We start from the raw sequence: 18,280 nt of genomic DNA, 5'->3' as shown, positions 1-18,280 counted from the left end.
TACCGCTTTCCCATTTTCATTTCCGTATTTCTCGCGAGGGATCTTAAACTTTCGGTTGGCGGTAAACGTCAAAACAGCGCGTCTTAAAAGAGACATCTACAGCGCGAAGGAAGTGAGATTTCTTGTTCCTCCTGCGGAATGCTGAAACTGAAGAGGAAAGAATTGCCCGGAAGACACGAGGAAAAAGAGGCGTCAAGACGTTCCAAAGCATTCTCTCTATACTGAAGATAAATAGAATGAAATTGGTCGATATTTTAAAGCGTGTGAAAGAAACGGCGAAAGAACGTAGCATGAACGGTTTACTGGAAATGCGCGAAAAACGATACACGATTTGATCGGATCGGCACATTCTACAACGCCCTTACACAAGGTCTGCGCAAAAACGCTCGAGGGTTGAAGGAACCGTTTCGGTCAGTTAACTTCTCTCCGAAGGGGGGTTTCTCGGAGGGTAGTGCACACGCGTGTCCGGCTCCGGATCGATACTTTTTAACTCGCGATACCATCTCCTCCCGTGTTCACCACTCCTCCTCCTCCTTCTCTTCCTCGGCGATCGTTTAATTATTACTTATTACGTTATTAGATACCGTCACGAGAGCAGCGTATCACGAGAAACGCGAGCCCGACTTTTTTTCGAGCATAAAAAAATCCGAGAGGAAGAAACGACCCACGCAAACGTTATTATCTCGCGGTGACACAAAGCGGCTCTTTTCTCGGAGAACCGAGCCGCATAATTATTCTCAATTGCATCAGCGTGTGAAATGTGTGCGCGCATGCGCGCGTGCGCTCGAAATTGCTTTTTGAGATCCGTTCAAAGAGCCCGTCGAGCGCTCAGCTGTGCGAATTACACTTCCCGTTTCCTCGAGTTGTGAGACCGGAATTTCATTTGAAGCACGAGAAATGTGAGTGCATTAATAAATACGACGTCGATACACGCGGGGAATAAATCCCGCGAGCGGTAACTCCGCCTTTCCGTTTGGCGCGCTTACACTTACGTATGTATGGCTACGAAAATCGTGCTACGAGGAGCTCCCTTGTGCAGAAATATACCGTAGGGTGTATGTACCTTCCCCGTACCGGCTATTCTCTTGTACCACGATTTCCACCCCAGCTTCTATAGCTTGTTTACGGCGTGCCCGCCATAAATTTGTGAATACAGCCGGCAGCCTGAAACGACCCCTAATTTCAAGTTTCCGAGGACTATTCCGTGCGGTATATCTTATATCTCGCCGTGCACTTCACAGTTTTATGCAAAAATAAATGGGAGATGAATTTTATTCGATGGCGACCTTTTCGCGCACTTTTAATTGACATGGTTCAGCGCAACGATGTGCACACGGACAATACAGATCGATGCGGAACGATTGCGTGTAAATTTGCAGCATTAAACATCAAAAAGGACGATTCCAGAAACTATACTTAATAATTTCGCTGCATACGTTGGACACTTTGACTTGCTTTCCGTCTTCAAGCGCGACTTTCAGGCACGCTAGATTGAGATCCGAATGGGCACCGTTCATACGGGACATGTCCTAGAAACAAACCGCGTGCGTTCGCGTTCTCTCATTTACATAGCCGCAGTTTTATCACGAAGCCTGGCAGAAAAACATGCATGAAAACGTTCGGCAGAGAGGAGGCACGGAAAAATCAATAGCGGACGTCTATCGAATACACTTTTAGCATGGGAATTTCGAAACGGTAAGACCGTACCCGGGAACTTTTCTCATTTCCGTCAACCCGCCGCGTACATGGTCAGCCCAGCACAACGTCCTACGTCACAACTCAACTACGTTGCCATCAAGTATTCAACGCCATTGACATGACCCGAACGTACTCAAGATGACCGGATCTCCGATCAAAGATTTCTAAAGCAGCGGATGTACGTGTTTCGCCCGGTCGCTCGACCAAGCGATCGATCAAGCTGAAAGACGAAGCCAATACAAAAAACATGAACCGCGAGAGAACAGGTGAAATAGATCGGAAGTGTCAAAACGTCAAAATGATGTCATCTCCAACCTCCCGATGAGCTTGGATGGACAAGATTGATCATAAACGTGGCACAAAGTGATCGAGATCATTAAAAATGTTCCTTCATTCCATGTAAATTTGATCGTCAAATATTTAATAAATGCTCACTCTTCCTTCGCTTCTTCCGGACATCTATCAAACAGCTTTACGATCGTTTTAGTGTACGATCTAACTTTTAATGTATGACAGCGTCATTAATATCTCCTGCTAGATGTATTTGATAAAGAATCAATTTTACGGACAAGTCCTCGCTATCTGATCATTCACAAATATTGCCATTTTTCCGATCAACGTTATTTCCTTGGAAGAAAGGTGTAAGTTTGATCAATAACGCATACGACCGTAATTATTGAACGTCAGAGTTACGATCAATTAATGAAGATACGACTGTAATTCTGTGACGTTTTTATAGCACCATAATTCTGTTCAATTGTACAGAATGAATCACATAACTAGTTTGTACTAATTACTCAGTAATTCTGTTCTCAGTTGAAAAACTAAACATGACGTAATACTAGGCTTACATCATGCTCACTCCTAATTACACGAAAAGATTTAAATCACTCCATCACCAGAGAGCAAATAATTAGAATTAAATTAGAAAATTAAAATAATTAATTAAAGTAAAATTACGATAAAAATTATATAATTTATTCCATAGTTCACATCATATAATAATCTATTCTTCCACTATGAGAAAAACAAGAACACAAACGACAGTTAGTACCAGTTAGAAATAAAAGGAAAATTTCACCATTCGCATAAGACAGATATGTATCGGATTTCTATCGTCGAAATGAATATAAATGAGCCGAGATCGACCAAACTTGTGACTCTAGCTTTTGCGTTCTCAGTCGACTGAGCATTCGCTGTTTCAGATACATATAAATTCGAAAATTGTATTAAATGCGGTAAAATCCGGACAGGAAAACCGATGGTAGCGGCCGCTTTATTTCCGAAAGGAATCAGATCGTCTCTTGACCGAATATCGCTCGTGACGGTCGCATAGCAGGTTGTATAGTAATTAACGAGCCATGTCCATTCAATTTTGTTTATTGCCGGGGCCGTCGAATGTGCGAGCCATGTGTCCCCCATTGCAATTCTCAACGCGGCAGTAACCCGACACCGGGAACCTTCAACGAGGTCGATCAACGACAAATAGATCGCAGGCACACGACCGACTATTGCGGACTTTGATGTCACGCACAGTTTGAAGTTCAAACAACTGACGAGCACGGATAACGATTACATGTGATTAACCTATCGAAGCCTGCCGTATGATGTATCGCTGTCATTCATTTAAACCGAGTTAACAATGGAAATACGCTTATCTCCGAACAGGTAATTGTGCTAGAAATATCGTTTGGAATTTTAACGCGTTAATTGGTTTCCATCCTTCGCGAGTTTTCATCAAAATGCGTTTCCGCGCCGTCATTTCTGCCATTACCTTATCTGACAACAGCATTATTTTTTCGTCGATCTATTTTATTCGGTAGTTGTCCGCGATGCAAAATATTTATAGACGAGAACAGAGGATACAAGAATTATCATCATTGTGTTTTTCAAAGCAGACGAGCTTGCGAAAGGAGGCACGTAATCGTGATAAAATGCGATTAAATTATATTAATCGCACGAAGGGGATGATCAGCATTAATGACCCCTCGGTCTTGTTACACAACGAATAAACTTCGTAAAGGTCGCTCGTTAAAGACACGAGGACAGCAAATTTGATATTCTTCAAGGCGCTTGGGCCGAAATTTCGTTTCTTGGACGACGACAATTCCCGGTCGACCTCTTTTCTAATTTATCGACCTCCGATGGCGAATACCGTCCACACGTTTCCGAACGGGCCAGGACTCGCTCCACCGACGGATCCACGCCGCAATTGCGGCAATTGCGACGGCTGCAGCGCGACTCAATCATGGCAATTAAAAGCGCGACACGGGAAACGCCGTGATCAAGATAATCTGATTGCGACAACAGCATTGCAATTCTTTCCATAATAAAGAACTGACACGGAGAGAGAGAGAGAGAGAGAGAGAGAGAGAGAAATGGCTCGCATTTAAAAAACTTCGTATGACGAAGCGAAGGATGCGCTCTCCCGTTAAGTTACGTTATCTCTTTAAATTGCAGCAACGAAATCTGCGTTGCTGCTTTGCATACATCTCCGGGTTAACTCTGCAATTCCGACAGCAATGAGAAACGAGAAATATTTTGTTACGTCGTTCTCATGAATACTGCATGATCGTTGATTTGTTGCTCACATTGTGTCAATTCATAATCAGTAATCGACGATAAATTTTACATTAAAAAATAATACAATATTTCCTTCCGTCACACATAAATCCTTATACCAAGAATCAAGATAAATTGTAAATGTTTAGTGACTATGTCATCAAATATTTTAACAAATCAAATTTCATATTCTACAGACTGCTTTTTAAAAAAGCACAGCTCGCATGAAATTAATAAAAATTTCTGTGTAATCCGTTTGCTATCAAAACAAAGCATAATTTATCAAGACTATTTAATTTTCCAATATTACGCGCAAGTTTTCTTTTGTGTATTCTCAATATTAAACAAATCCCTTCGGAAATGACGATGTAAATTCCTGTCTTGAGAAAAAGTCGATTTCAATTTCTCTAGAAAGAATACACGTTCATTAGCGACATCGCATTCATCTCTTTTGCTTTTCTTGAATTAAACGTATTTAAAATGTATTCTTTAAACGTAGAAATCAATACAGTTCTCTCAAGTTAACATTTCCTAATTAAGAATTTAAATAGAGATTTAATTGCGGAGCGACAAAAACTAAAGTCTTTTGGTGAATCAACTAGATAGACATGGTAATCTTATTTGTCAGTTGATTTGAAGTTGACTTAAAAGAAGTTTAACCTGAGACTCTTAATTGCCAAGATGTTCGACATTAAACTTTCAGCCGTAACAACTAACAACCTTCGTTAATGAAAAGTCAGCTGGAAACTTAAAGAATATGATTGTACCATTATATTTGTTTTATAGCAATGTCCATTTGATACAGTGAAATATTTCAATAATGATGTTAATATCGTGATGGAAATAAAATTTATTTAAAAAATTGGAAAATAAAACGAGAGAAGATATTGTAAAAATTTAATAAAATTCTTTGCTTGTGATATTCTCGTGAATTTAATCAAGAGAAATATGAATAATCTACATGTGCATTGAAATTATAGAACAACATAATGTAAATTTTATTTATTTATCCATGAAAATTTCTATCGTTGGTAACACTCCGTCAGCGACCAATGTAAAAATAAGCATAGAGATCTTCGTGCGAAAGGATGTACAATAGACATTGAATGAAAATGTCAGCGAATGTAAAGACCGATGCCGAGATCTTATCCAAGCGACAGATGGATACAAACCGAAAGCTCGAGGAAATGAAAATAGAAGCACAAGCTCCATTTGGCAGGATATAAAATTTTTGGGACGCGACCAAAGTTAGATATACTATTTTTCTACAAGATACATCGACTCTTATATACGAGTATTATCCCAAAAAGCACTTAACTAATTAAAACAACACAAATTGTAATGGAAAATCGTTTTTATGGAATAAATTTTTAAAGCAGGATATTTATTAGCAAATACGTTTCTATTATGCTTGATAATTATCATTAATTCAATATTACATCTCTCATAATTTTATTTAATACTATTATACCTATAATGGTACGATAGATATCTTTTTTATAGAAATACAATTATTTTGCTATAACTTATTTTCAGAAAATAAAAGATTTTGCAATAAAACCATAAAAGTTCAAAGAGTAATATAAAATATTATATAGTTTCAACGTCATATGTTTCTCGAGTGTATGACAATAAATTTGATAATGAATCGTTTGCTTTCAAACTGGTTCAATATATTTAATTTATTAAAATTTTTGTATAAAATTATTAATCAGATTTTATTTTACAAAAATTTTCTAAAAACGAATAATTTCATACATAAAGAACTGACAGCTATCACAATTAGCACAAAAAAATTGCACACGAATTTATATCAATACTATACAGACGACTATATAAAACTGATATTCCTATTGATGGATTTAACAAAAATTTTCACAACGTGTATACAGCTACAAGCTATGTTTCACAAAATTTGCTTCTTTCTCGGTAATATATATTTTCAACGCGGCGATGACATAAAAGAAATTTGCAGCTACATGCGTGGTACAAAAATATCGGTTAGTAATATTATGTATAATTGCACACCAAGCTCGTTCAATCGTGCGCATTTGCATGCGCGATAAACCTTCCACGCATAATAACGTGTGAAAGTTAAGACTGCACTCATTCAACGGCACCGCAACACGTCGGTCACGCGAATGCAAATCGATTCTTAAAATTCCTTTTTATTTCCCCGGGGAACACATATTTTACGGTATAACCGAGCGGAACGCCCCGTGACGCGTCGCGTTGCATTTTATAACTAGATTTTTGCTAAACCTGCGGCAAGAATGCATGCTTATTTCACGCGACTTGCATTCCGGCGGAAGTTACGAGTACACATGTGTAAGACAAAATATGTAGAATTATGAAAAAAATGCAGTATGCAGTAAAAACAACGTAACTATTTTCTAACTATTTTTTACTGCGAATTGTTTTCTTCTGTCAAAAATATTATTAAATAATCCCTCAGATGTACCGGAATTATTTTAAAGGAAAATCTTGCAGCATTAAACTATTTATATGTTACTTAATTCCACATTCATGACATGTACACACGCGAATGAAAGGTAAAAGAAGCGTGCCATTGTGCGCCATTTCTAGCACAATATGAAATTTTTGTGTCAACAAGTGGAGCGAACTAATATCTCGATGGAATGACGATATTACGACGTTATATATTCTAATGCATACTCGTATTTAAGGTATCTATTTTTCAAGGCTAATCAATCAACGTCAGCTTTTGTCTAAATATCGTACATTTGCATGTTCTGATATTGGCTGGATATGGGCACATATTAGCTAATCAATATCGTCGATCAGTAAAACTGCGTATATTTTGGGAAAGCAATTTCGCCGCTTTAGTGGTAGTTTCTGTCGTCATATCCAACCGATCCTTTTTTTTGTTTCAGGAGACCCCATTCCAGGAATATCTATTGCATAATTATTTATCTCAGTTCATATCTGTGCGCATGCAGGTGTCTACGTTTCTCTGCGACATCAGATAAACATCGCCCATGATCGAAAATGTATAACGCAACGACCTTTTTTTAGAGACTGACCCACACTGCTTATATTTGTCCGTTTGCATTATATTTTTATATTTTTTTAAACACGTAGATACCTATAAAAGCTACGCTATGTAAAAAAAGTAAAAAAATGCTTTTATGAATTAATTCTTATTGTTTCGCCAGAAAAGTTAATAAACCAAAGCTTCCAAAGCTATATTCGACCAAACTGGCAGATTTATTATTTAACAGATACACGACGTTTCGACCTTAAATCAGGTCCTTATCAAATAAATAGTAGCAAAAAGTCATTTTCTAAAATTACAAAATGAAAAGAAAGTCATAAATAAAAACAATTAAATTTCCTGTATATAATAAATTATATTACTCACTAAAATGCTTTTAGTTTTAGTATTCAATGGATACTGTTAATGAGAACACTTTTAGAATTAACTCCCGAAAGATCATGCCTCGAAAGAAAGCATCCTGTCAGCGAAAGAACCGTTTAATTTCGCCCACGTTACGCTCGACGTCGCTTGAGAGAAACGGTCACCATCCAGGCGCAGATCAGTTGGCGTCTTCATTTTCGCTGAATATTTCAACCAAATCGCCTGGAGAAACGTCACTGTAGCACTGATAATACCAAATTTACTCGGACTCCTGCATAATATATATAACACCGACTCTCTCGCGAGTTTAACCTAAGGAAGAACCGTCGACAGGAATAAAACGCCAAGATGGGGCCAAGATTCGAACGGTTATTCATAGGTGACCTGTTCTAGTCGCCAGAATTGCCGATATTGAGTCGTAACCTTGACCGTTTCCCTTAATATAATGTATCACATCTGCGCCTGATTGATGGACCCTCCAGCAATCAAATTTCTCGCGGACCGTGCTGTCTTCGTGATAACGAAGATACCCTCCCGCAGTGACGCATCGTGTACGATCATCAAGATAAACAAAAGTTGTATCGATCTATCACGAGGTTCGCACGAGCACACGAATCCATGGGAGGATAGTATTTCCACCCCCGGATTCCCATTCCCAAAATATTCGCCCGCGTTTCGAAGGCGTATCGATCAGACCCTCCCGCACAGACCCCCTATAGTTAATTCCAAAAATTATTTAACTAATCGTCAAGTCATGGTCGAAGGACGTAACCGGGTAACGTACATGTCACATCCGCCTGAATTTTCATACACGTATATCTATTTATGAATTGAAGGGTCTATATATTACACGCAGAGGCGTACTTTCACCCCGAAGGGGTGAAGCATATAAGAATATCCCTGCAGAATAATCCGATTTTCTATTTTTATTGTTACACCTCGCAATGTTGGTCTCTAAAGGGTTCAGGGAAGAGACATGACCGACGGTAATTCGATCGACTTTGAACTGCATAAGCAGTCATTCTAGTTGCATTGTTCAAGTTCATTTAGCCCCATAACTCTAAATTCTATGACGATTTGTACCCGTCCATTAACATCTTTCTACCCGCGCTTAACAGTAGAATACAATGTGCCAGTTTTGTCATGTTCAGTAGAAATACCGTCTCGACACGGCTATATCCATCACAGCAGTTTAACTGCGGTATGTAGGCTCACATCACCCACTTTCCTCGAAGCACAAGGTCCCTCGTTATACCTCACGTCGATTACAACATTTATAGCCGTTCGATTACATTGTTCCAACCAAGTATCCGGCTGCGATGTTGGTTATCAATATCACGTTGAACACAATAAGAGCAGTGCATGAGTGTATTCGACACAAAATGAGCTACCTAATTAAACTGTTCTTTCTTGTGCACTTGCGGAAATTAATTAAAGCTCATTGGAGCAGTGATACAAATTAGTGCAATTGACACGTAATCAATTTTATAATAAATTAAAATAATATTTAAATTAAAATACATTTTAATGACAACCAAAAGTAAAACAGTATAAAACAATACAAAATTGTAAAGTCTTTTCTATAGTATTTTTTCTGGAAATAGTAATAAAGGCCTATTGTGATACGATCGATAGTGACGTAACTGAACTGATACGGCTCAATAATTGCAATCGGGCACTAATCATATCCGATGCATGTGAACGCACGAGGATACACGTAACACGCAGTTCATTTTTATTTATTCATTATTTGGTCTTTTATTGATTTTGTGGATTTGAAATAAATATAAGCTATACAGTTATATACAAAAGATGCTTCAATATTGCAGGTAAACTTGGTGAGTCTAAGCGTATTCAAGCAGATAGAACGAACGCATTCGATCGTACGTACAAAGCAGCGCTGGGACGCAAAGTTTAATGTGTATCTTCAGACTGATCAAATCCATCGTTCGTGTAGCATTTTGGCGACACAGACACGGACGTGCGTCATCGATGTAACGTTCGCATGTACATCGCTTGCAGAACGGAACAAATTACCGCTTCCTGATAACGCGGGTGTACCTAACGAAACAGATCGGAAGGACTTCCGTCAGAACTCATTAATCCGCACGACCCCCGAATGTAGGGCGGGGGAATTGCGTTACCCCACAAGGTAATTTCAATCTCCCTCTGCCGTTATTGAAAGGCAGCCTCAGGGCAGAACGTACTTATCTCAGCGGGTGTTGAATCGCGTTAATGTCAGAATACCTAGTTTATGTAACAACAACGGCGCGGATTTTCTCTCTCGAAATCGGACACCCGTCCACGCGGAGCTGTAGCGTGGCTCTCCATTAAAAGCACTCTTATCGACGCCTCGTTATCGCGTTCCCGTCTGCGATAAATTGTAAAGTCCGAGGGGGCGAGACGTTAACGTGTCATCACGGAACACCAGGGAACACGATATAAATAATTCATCGGGGCAAATAAACTTAGCGCGCGCGCGCGCGTTCCAAGGAGGGAATTCACCGCAAATCTTGGCGTGCAATGCATTCCGGTATTTGTGATTACCAGTCATGATCGAGAGCCTATATCGATTCTCGCCGATTCAATGTCTTATAACTCAGACATTCTCGCTGGAATCGTTGGAATTAATAAGCCGGTCACTTAGTTGCATTAGCCGCATTCACACAGTGATCGCTGCAAGAAACTTATATAAAGGTAGCAACATTATTGAATTTATTAAACTGGATTGAATTATATTGAATTAAATTGGATCAAATTAAAATTATTAAAGCGGGTATTCCTATCCCAATTTATTTCCCCCGAGAAATTATCTCAGGTAAATGTAAAAGGCGGCGATACATCAAAGATTCTGCAATTTTCCTGCTCATACAGGAATGAAAATTCCTCATTAAGATCCAATTACACTATCAATCTTGAATTGCGTGATGAATGAATCTGTCTCTCTGATTTTTATGGAGCGGTCTGGAAAATTTGCATAACAACCGTGAAACCAATCTGAGATCTACCGATATGGAAACATGGGATTTTTAAACACGAGTTTCAATGCCGGGGACGTTGAAGTCGAAAATCACCCCATCGGTGCATGAAGGAGTGCACGATCGAGTTGCGAGAAATGCACCGGCGGATACGGCAGCTGTTCGATTTCGCGTTGAAGCGGTATGCGGCAGCAGAGAGCTACAAGAGATATTTCATCGGTATTGAAAGTTACGGCTCTCAGGCTCTCTCGCGAATATGCAGCGTTCCCGGCATGCTCTTAACGACGCGTGGACTTGTTCCGTTTCTATGACTGATCGCGCGGATGTAACAGCGAGGCAAGGAAACCCCGTGGAACAGATATGTACTTCATATACGCATGATACACAGATTCCGAAGCATGGATGTTGCGATGGAGTTTCACGTCATGCCCCGACCATAAATTTGTTTGCGCGTTATTGTTACGAGAGTCTGTTGATTACTCTGCCTCGCAAAATTAGAGTGATGTGGATGCAGAATAATGTACAGTGTCAAGTACACTAGCGAAGGACATTCTGAAAATCCAAAAGTTTTCCATGAGCGGAAATTAGATTAAGTGGACACTAACTTTACTGAGTTAATTACTGTCACTGCGATGTTATAGAATTAATAAGACCCAGCGATGTACACATATGCGCATTCATCGTGTATGGGTAACCCTTAATTCTGTGGGTTGCGTTCTCTGTTTCATTAAAGTCTGTCGTGTTCAGAGATGCCTGAGATTTGTGGTGTCTGCACCAAAGTAGAGATATGCTTGTGGTTTCTGGTTGCAAAGTTATGTACAGCCCAAATTGACCTTAAAACTATTTCCGCAAGAATCTAGCAGCCTAGGCCATTAAGACCGGAAACAGTGAGGAGTGAAGAATAAACGATTCAAATTTTTCTTTTGCTCTTCCTCATGTAATACATAAAATATCATGTAATACATGACAAGTTAGTCGGAAGAAACATTAACGTTTGTGCGGAACTCACGCGTGCTAAGATCAAAAGTAAAATTTCAAATGTGCTGCCGTCGTAAAATTAATAAGATGGGTTCACGTTTAAAAAGCGCCCCGAGACTTTTTGATCTCTTTGTCGAAATAGATAAATTCGCTTCTTGTGATAAAAAAACCTGCATATAAACAACCCTTTCTTTATATAAACCTGTATACGATCTACGTACAGCCCGTTATATCTACCTACATCAGCTGGAGAAGGGCACGATCAATAATATCGATTTCCTGTAGCGAAATTTACTCCCGTCCCGCATTGGCAGGGAGAATCACACACAATATATATTGTGTGTATTTAGGATAAAATTTATGTTAACGGCGGCGGCATTCCCCATGCACTCAAGCGGAAAATCGCTCCTATTGAAAACGTCACGCTCCGAAAATCGCACGGAATAATACGCGTTAAGCCCAGTCCAATTCCCGATAACTGCTTTTGCAGGCAATATGTCATGCCTAAAAACTATATTTATTCCCATATATGATAGAGATGAAAAGCAATATTTGCTCATTTTATATTCTTACGTTAAGCGCGTTTTATTCTTATTGTTCTCACGTCGCTATCTCTTCGCGTTATACCAACACGCAAAATTCCATGAAGCTTGTTGAAAAATGATTAATGACTGCTTAGATCGCGGTATTCATATTCACCGCCTCGTATCGAAAAGCAAAGTTAAAATCTGAGCTTTGGAGATAAACGAGCGGATAAACGTGATTAAAGACGATATTGAGTGAATATCGACAGATTTACGTGACTCACCGATAATTCGAGGATGCAAGCCTATACCCTAGATCCTCATTGAAGTTTGAAAAGGGCGGGTGGGATGGAACCCGTCCGGCGAGATTACGCGCGTTTACATCCTCCGAGAGGTAGAAATCACCTGTAAAGAAGATAGCGATTTATCAAGGACTTCCCGAAAGGCGTGCTTTCTATCGAGTATTCTGATACAGTCGCTAACGCAAACAATGGCGCTTCAAAAGTTTACCTTTTGTCCGTATAAACCTTTTAACAACAAACACAAAACATGACAAAGCTTCAAACAGAAAAGTGCTCTTAAATGAAAATATTTATCTGTTATAAAACAAGAGTTAAAAATCTGCCTTATGTGAAATTTTCAGATTGAAATATCAGTGAACAAATTCCATTTTGAAATTGCTTTCAGGTACTGGAAAACTCGCAAGTACATGTAAACAGTTGCTATTATTTTTACATGTTTTTACAGCTTTATCGAGTTCTCGGTCGCCAGTGCTATAAGCTTCTCGTGACGCATCTTACCCAGAGTAAATTAAATGTAATCTCATCGCAATAATGACAAGTGAGCATGTCGCTAAACATCCTCTCATAATTAATACTCGCTACCACAATCAATAGCAGATAGAGGGATCAAGCGCGGAGACGCGCGACGGTGATAACGTTTGCCTTGGCAGCAACCCCAGGCAGCAGTGCAATATCTCTTCGCGTGCTCTAGTGTACCCTCGAGAATGACGTCTATCTTAAGGGGGGCTGGGCCGCGTCCGGTCAGCCGGAATTTCTGAAACTTGCGGAGCGTGTTGCAAGTCGCATGGGGACAGTTAAACTCTCGCATTCTGCGCGTGATGATTTGACTTGCTAAACTTTTCCCCCTTCCCGACTTCACCCTTGCGCCCCGTTTTCGTGTGCACGTGACTGCGCGTACCCGCGGAATCCAAGCATATCGCCGGCACGTTACTCGAAGGAAGGCAGTACACGCCATGCCGCGTGTCTGAACCAATATTGATTGTGTGGGGGCGAGAGATACCGTCCTATATCCTATTTTATTCCATTTACGCCATTTGCGAGACATATGAGAACTAGTCGGCAATTAAGCGAAATAGCTCGATTGTTCCTCGTCCCCTGTCCCTCCATGACAGCTCGCTGCCTGTCGATAGCGCTTTGTGGAAGTCGAAATATATGTTACGCGTCAGACGCATGTATAATATAGCATGCATGATATATCGAGAGCTGACGAGCGAATGTCGCAATAGATGACGAAGTAAGATTTGCGCGGCAAAGGGGGAGACCGTAATAGACCTTCAAATTGACGTCACGAACGTGTTCAGTTTATTGTTATTTATTTAGCTGGATAAAGAAGCTTTGCGTATATGCGGTTGCTCCGCACTAATAGTATTAAATTTTAATAATTTAAGCGAAGAAACAGTCCATCATTTATCGTAACTTCCTACTGCTCGATATTTTGAACGTCTCTGTAACTAAGTCTGAAATTAAAATTCGATTAAAGTGAAGTCTCCTTAAAGTTAAGTGAAGTTTACTGTCTTACTGATCTTATCAGTTATCCTTCCTGGAGTTTTGCACGTTCAAGTATATATACTGAAAATTTGTTGAGAGTATATGTTAACTTCACACAAATTTTTAATATCTTTTCGATAATTATATTTATATAATATATTATATTTATATAATTTATATAAAACGATATTAAGAACAATAAATGCCTCTCTTAGGACAATAAATTTCTTAGGATGCGACAAATGACGATGCTTATACGTATTAAAGCTCGAGAATCTCGTATTAAAATATAATGACACTTACAATTAGTGCATAACACCTTGTATCATCCTCGAAACATTCTTTTTTGAGACAACAACTTCCATTTGTTACATGTGTCTCACAATGGGTGTGTAAAGTGACCTCCATTAGCAGTCACGCAGCACAACGTGTCACTTGCTGTTTTACACGTTTGCAACATTTATACTGAACGCTATAAAGTACAGTACAGTGCAGTACAGTTCCAGTATACCAGTATCATGTGGCTTGTAAAAAGAGACTTTTTCCACTATGTAAAACGGACACGTAGTTAGAAATGGGTAGGCAGCCTCCAGTGCCATTTCTTTTATTCATCGAGACACATAAGAATAATTTTATTGGTTCTCCTGTCCGTCAGTTTCGTTCAGTCTCGCTGGTGATTCAGAAATTAAAGTCTTAGAATGGTCGGTTATATCGAGAGACTAGACTTGAAAACACGATCCACTATTAATCAAGCACCTTGTCAAATATGCTTATCAAGAGGGCACTGGAATAACGATGCATAATGAAGATTCTATGTCGTGGAGGGAGCAGAGAAGTACCTGACCTACATAAATACTGACTATATGTAGTTTCCGTGCTCGACCTTGAAATCCCTTGAACGCAAGGGATAGTCCCGCATATTCGGTCAGGCGTAATGATTACCTCGACGGGTGGCAGACACGTGAGAACCATTCCAACAACGAGGACAAACAGAGGTTCGCTCGCACAAACTGCGAAAATAGCATTTATTTAAACAGTCATGGAGTCAAATCAGGATTCCAGCGGATTTATTTGCCACGAGAGTAACTTGTGGCATTTTCATGGAACTAAAATTACATAATTACATCGCGTCTCTGTGTGGGATTGAGATTGAGCAGCTTAATTCGCGCAATCCTCTCAATGCACGTTCGAGAGTGGAAAATGTCACACGTATTGTGATAAAGTGTGCGTAATAACGCGTGTGCTTTCCCGTGCAATTATCATAATCAAGAAATGGATTTTCCCGGAACTCCGCATTACGTAACTGCATTCGCAATCCTGATGATTACCGGAGCTTTCTTTCTCTTTCTCTCCATATCTCTCTCTTTCTTTTCAAGAGAAGCCTGGTAGATGCATTGTAACCTTTCTTTTGTGTATTTTCACGCTCAATTCGCGCAGAATTGTTTCGCTACTTAACTTCCAGTTGGTATTCCGCGATGTTATACCGCGACTGTATCAAGATGGTAATTATTCCGGCTTTAACTCACGAGCGCAACGGCATAACGCAACTTCGTTGGCCGTGCTTCTTGGATTTGCGTCGGTACTTATTTATGCGTCATACGTCAGCGGCAGTCCTTCCACGGTATACCACCTTCTGCTTAAACGCATTCATCCCGATGACTGCGGGTTTAATACGATTCGTAAATAGAACTCGGCGAAAATGCAAATACCTCATCGTGACAATGCCCTCGTCGGAGTCTGCTCTCCGGACCGTAAACTCGGCGTTAGCCGGCATCGTTCACCGAGTGCCAACGCACTTTTGGCAGGTACTGTTGTGAGAGTTACTCGTCTCTCCGTATATCGAGGACCACAAATTTCATCCAAACGTGGGTGCGATTGGCAAGATTCCACAGTCCATTAATTTCGATCAATGGTATCACTTTAATTCGTTTAGAATGCACTTGTGTCACGCAAAACGAAACGAATGGATAATTATGAATGGGCATAATCTTGATGAAGACCTACATGACGTTAATCAACAGATAATTATCCGCGATCCACATTATATGTATATACATCAATGTAACAATTTTTTTCCAATTGGATGATTCTATATGAAAATTAATTAATTCACTGACAATCCTAAATGACAATCCTGAGTTAGGTTTAAAATACAAAGTTTTATATTATCGTCACTATGTGAATAAATCAGTTTTTCTTATTTCTTCACTTACATTACTTTTACGTTATTTAATTCTATATAGAAAACTATGTATAACGGAGAAGATAATAGTTTGTGCTATCATAATCAGCATTTCACGTACTCATTATGATGTACGTTACATCATTTCCTTCCCGTTTATGTTTCAAGTACAAGTTATTCCAGCAATGATAAAAACTAGACAACTTTTTGTTAGCAAAAAATGTCGATACCATCATTAATGATTTTACATTTATTGCGCAAATTGCCATAATACCAAATGTCAGAATTTAAAAGTCATGTTTTTTCCTCAGCATTCTGTTAAAAAAGAATTGCCTTTAAAATTCACAAAAACAGACGGCATAGAGGTCCACTTTGCGTCGATCGTAAGACATAATTCTGCATAATCGCGGATTGCAATATTTCACCTCTCTAGTCTTTCCGTGTCTCTGAAATTGCAGCGATAACTTCATCCCGGCACGAAGACTAGAAAAATGAATAGATAAAATATCAGCTAGATAGCGCGACGCAGATAAGCCTTAATTCCATGAATACATTACAAGAGCTTTGATGAGAACCTCAACCTTGCCCGTTCCAGCTCACGATCTACGCGCGCTTCGACTTGACTGGCTGACGTGAAATCTTTTTTCTAAAATAAATATGTTATAAAAGGGGCACGATGGGTGTAAACTATCGATTTTGTTGTTCTCGAATGAAGGTGGTTCGACGTAATCAGCAGTGGTCGCAAAAACGCGTTCGCAGCTCTGTCGGATATAAAATGAAATGGCCGTTCTTATCGTAACAACGCCAATATACTCACACTTCATTAAGGTGAGAATATGCATGTCAGTACGCGTATCAATCGATTATCGACGGATAGTCTCCCCCCTCCCCCCAGTAAATGTTGCTTAGCCCATTTTTCCGATAAGCAATTATACGCAAGATAACATTTTGTGCATAAACTCTGCGACACACACGCGCATGATACAAAAAACTAATTCAAGTTATGAAAAAAGACTTACATTACTTAAATGTCGTCTCCTGATATTTAAATATTTAAATAAATGATACATTTAGATGGATATAGTAATTATATCAAGTGTTGAATTTATCTTTGCTAAGCATAAAAATACATAATACTGCTAATCTTGCTATTTTTCAGGTTTGCACAAAGTCAAATGCGAATTTGCTCCAATTAATTTCAGAATGAATTGGATCATAAATCTTGAGAACTGTCGAACTATTCAGCCAAGCGTTCACAACTTCGGTCATTACGGTGGTACAAAGAAAACAATTGAGTATTTTGCGCAGTAAGATTTTAATACAAGGTAAAGACCAACAAAGTCGTCCGCGCGTATGAATCGCGTTCATTCCGACTGGAACAAATTCGGATCGAAGACCAAGTACCCGTAAAAGCGTCGCGTTTACTCGCGCATCCTTGAAATTTTCGCAAACGGTCACAGACAACGAGGCTAATTCAAGTATCGGTGGGTACTCACGGAAATAGGGTACGATGCGCCGCGAAAACGCGCGAGGGTAACGCGCACCGGCCGCGGTTCACCAACGGGGGGACCAGCGTTCACTTCGCGCGGGTGCACGTTTTCACGGGCAACACCTTGCGTACACTCAAGCGGCGCTCGACGAGCCGCTGCGTACCATGTTCAACGGAAATGTCAGTCACGCGGAAGCAATCCTCGCGGGAAACGCGAGGCCACCGGGTACCAAAGAGGAACTCCGACGGGGAAGTTGCGACTCTGATAGCGCGGCGACGGCGGACCGAATGATGGAACCGTTGGTAAGCGGAAGAGAGGGTAGCTCACCAAGCGCAGCGATAGGTAGGAAGAGAGAGAGAGAGAGAGAGAGAGAGAGACGCAGAGGAAGAAAGAAGGAGAGAGGGGGAGAGGGGGAGAGAAAAGGAAAGAGAAAAGAGAGAAAAAAGAGAGAAAAGACAAGAGAAAAAGAGCAGAGGTGGAAGTGTTAAACTGATAGATGCGATTAGTCACCAATTATCACGAGGGGGGAAAAAGAGAGGAACCCCAACAGTGAGAAAAGATTGATAGGCAACCGCGTGGTAGCTAGAGTCGCGACGCACTGCTGCTTCGCGGCTGCGAATCCCCACCATGGATTTTCCACGAGCTCGTTCTACCCCCACGCGCCCCCGCGCGGTCAACCCCGACCTGCCACCGCGCACC

General features: G+C 40.1%; 1 protein-coding gene across 2 annotated transcripts in view; it reads right to left on the bottom strand.

Annotated features, from left to right (window-relative positions):
- LOC105277534 (synaptotagmin-7) overlaps positions 1-18,195 on the bottom strand; it is a 126,867-nt gene extending 108,672 nt beyond the window's left edge. The window contains exons 1-2 of one of the 2 annotated variants that reach the window (XM_011335936.3): positions 17,588-18,195; positions 12,404-12,524 (exon numbers count right to left, since the gene is read on the bottom strand). The gene's annotated coding sequence lies outside the window, so the exon portion shown is untranslated. The remainder of the gene's footprint in view (positions 1-12,403; positions 12,525-17,587) is intronic. The other variant, XM_011335941.3, reaches the window with a different exon arrangement.
- Between the last annotated feature and the right edge of the window lie 85 nt (positions 18,196-18,280).

This window comes from Ooceraea biroi, chromosome 7 (genome assembly GCF_003672135.1).
Source record: "Ooceraea biroi isolate clonal line C1 chromosome 7, Obir_v5.4, whole genome shotgun sequence".
NCBI classification, from domain to species: domain Eukaryota; kingdom Metazoa; phylum Arthropoda; class Insecta; order Hymenoptera; family Formicidae; genus Ooceraea; species Ooceraea biroi.
The sequence above is the reverse complement of the archived record's forward strand: the minus strand, read 5'-3'. Positions and strand labels throughout refer to the sequence as shown.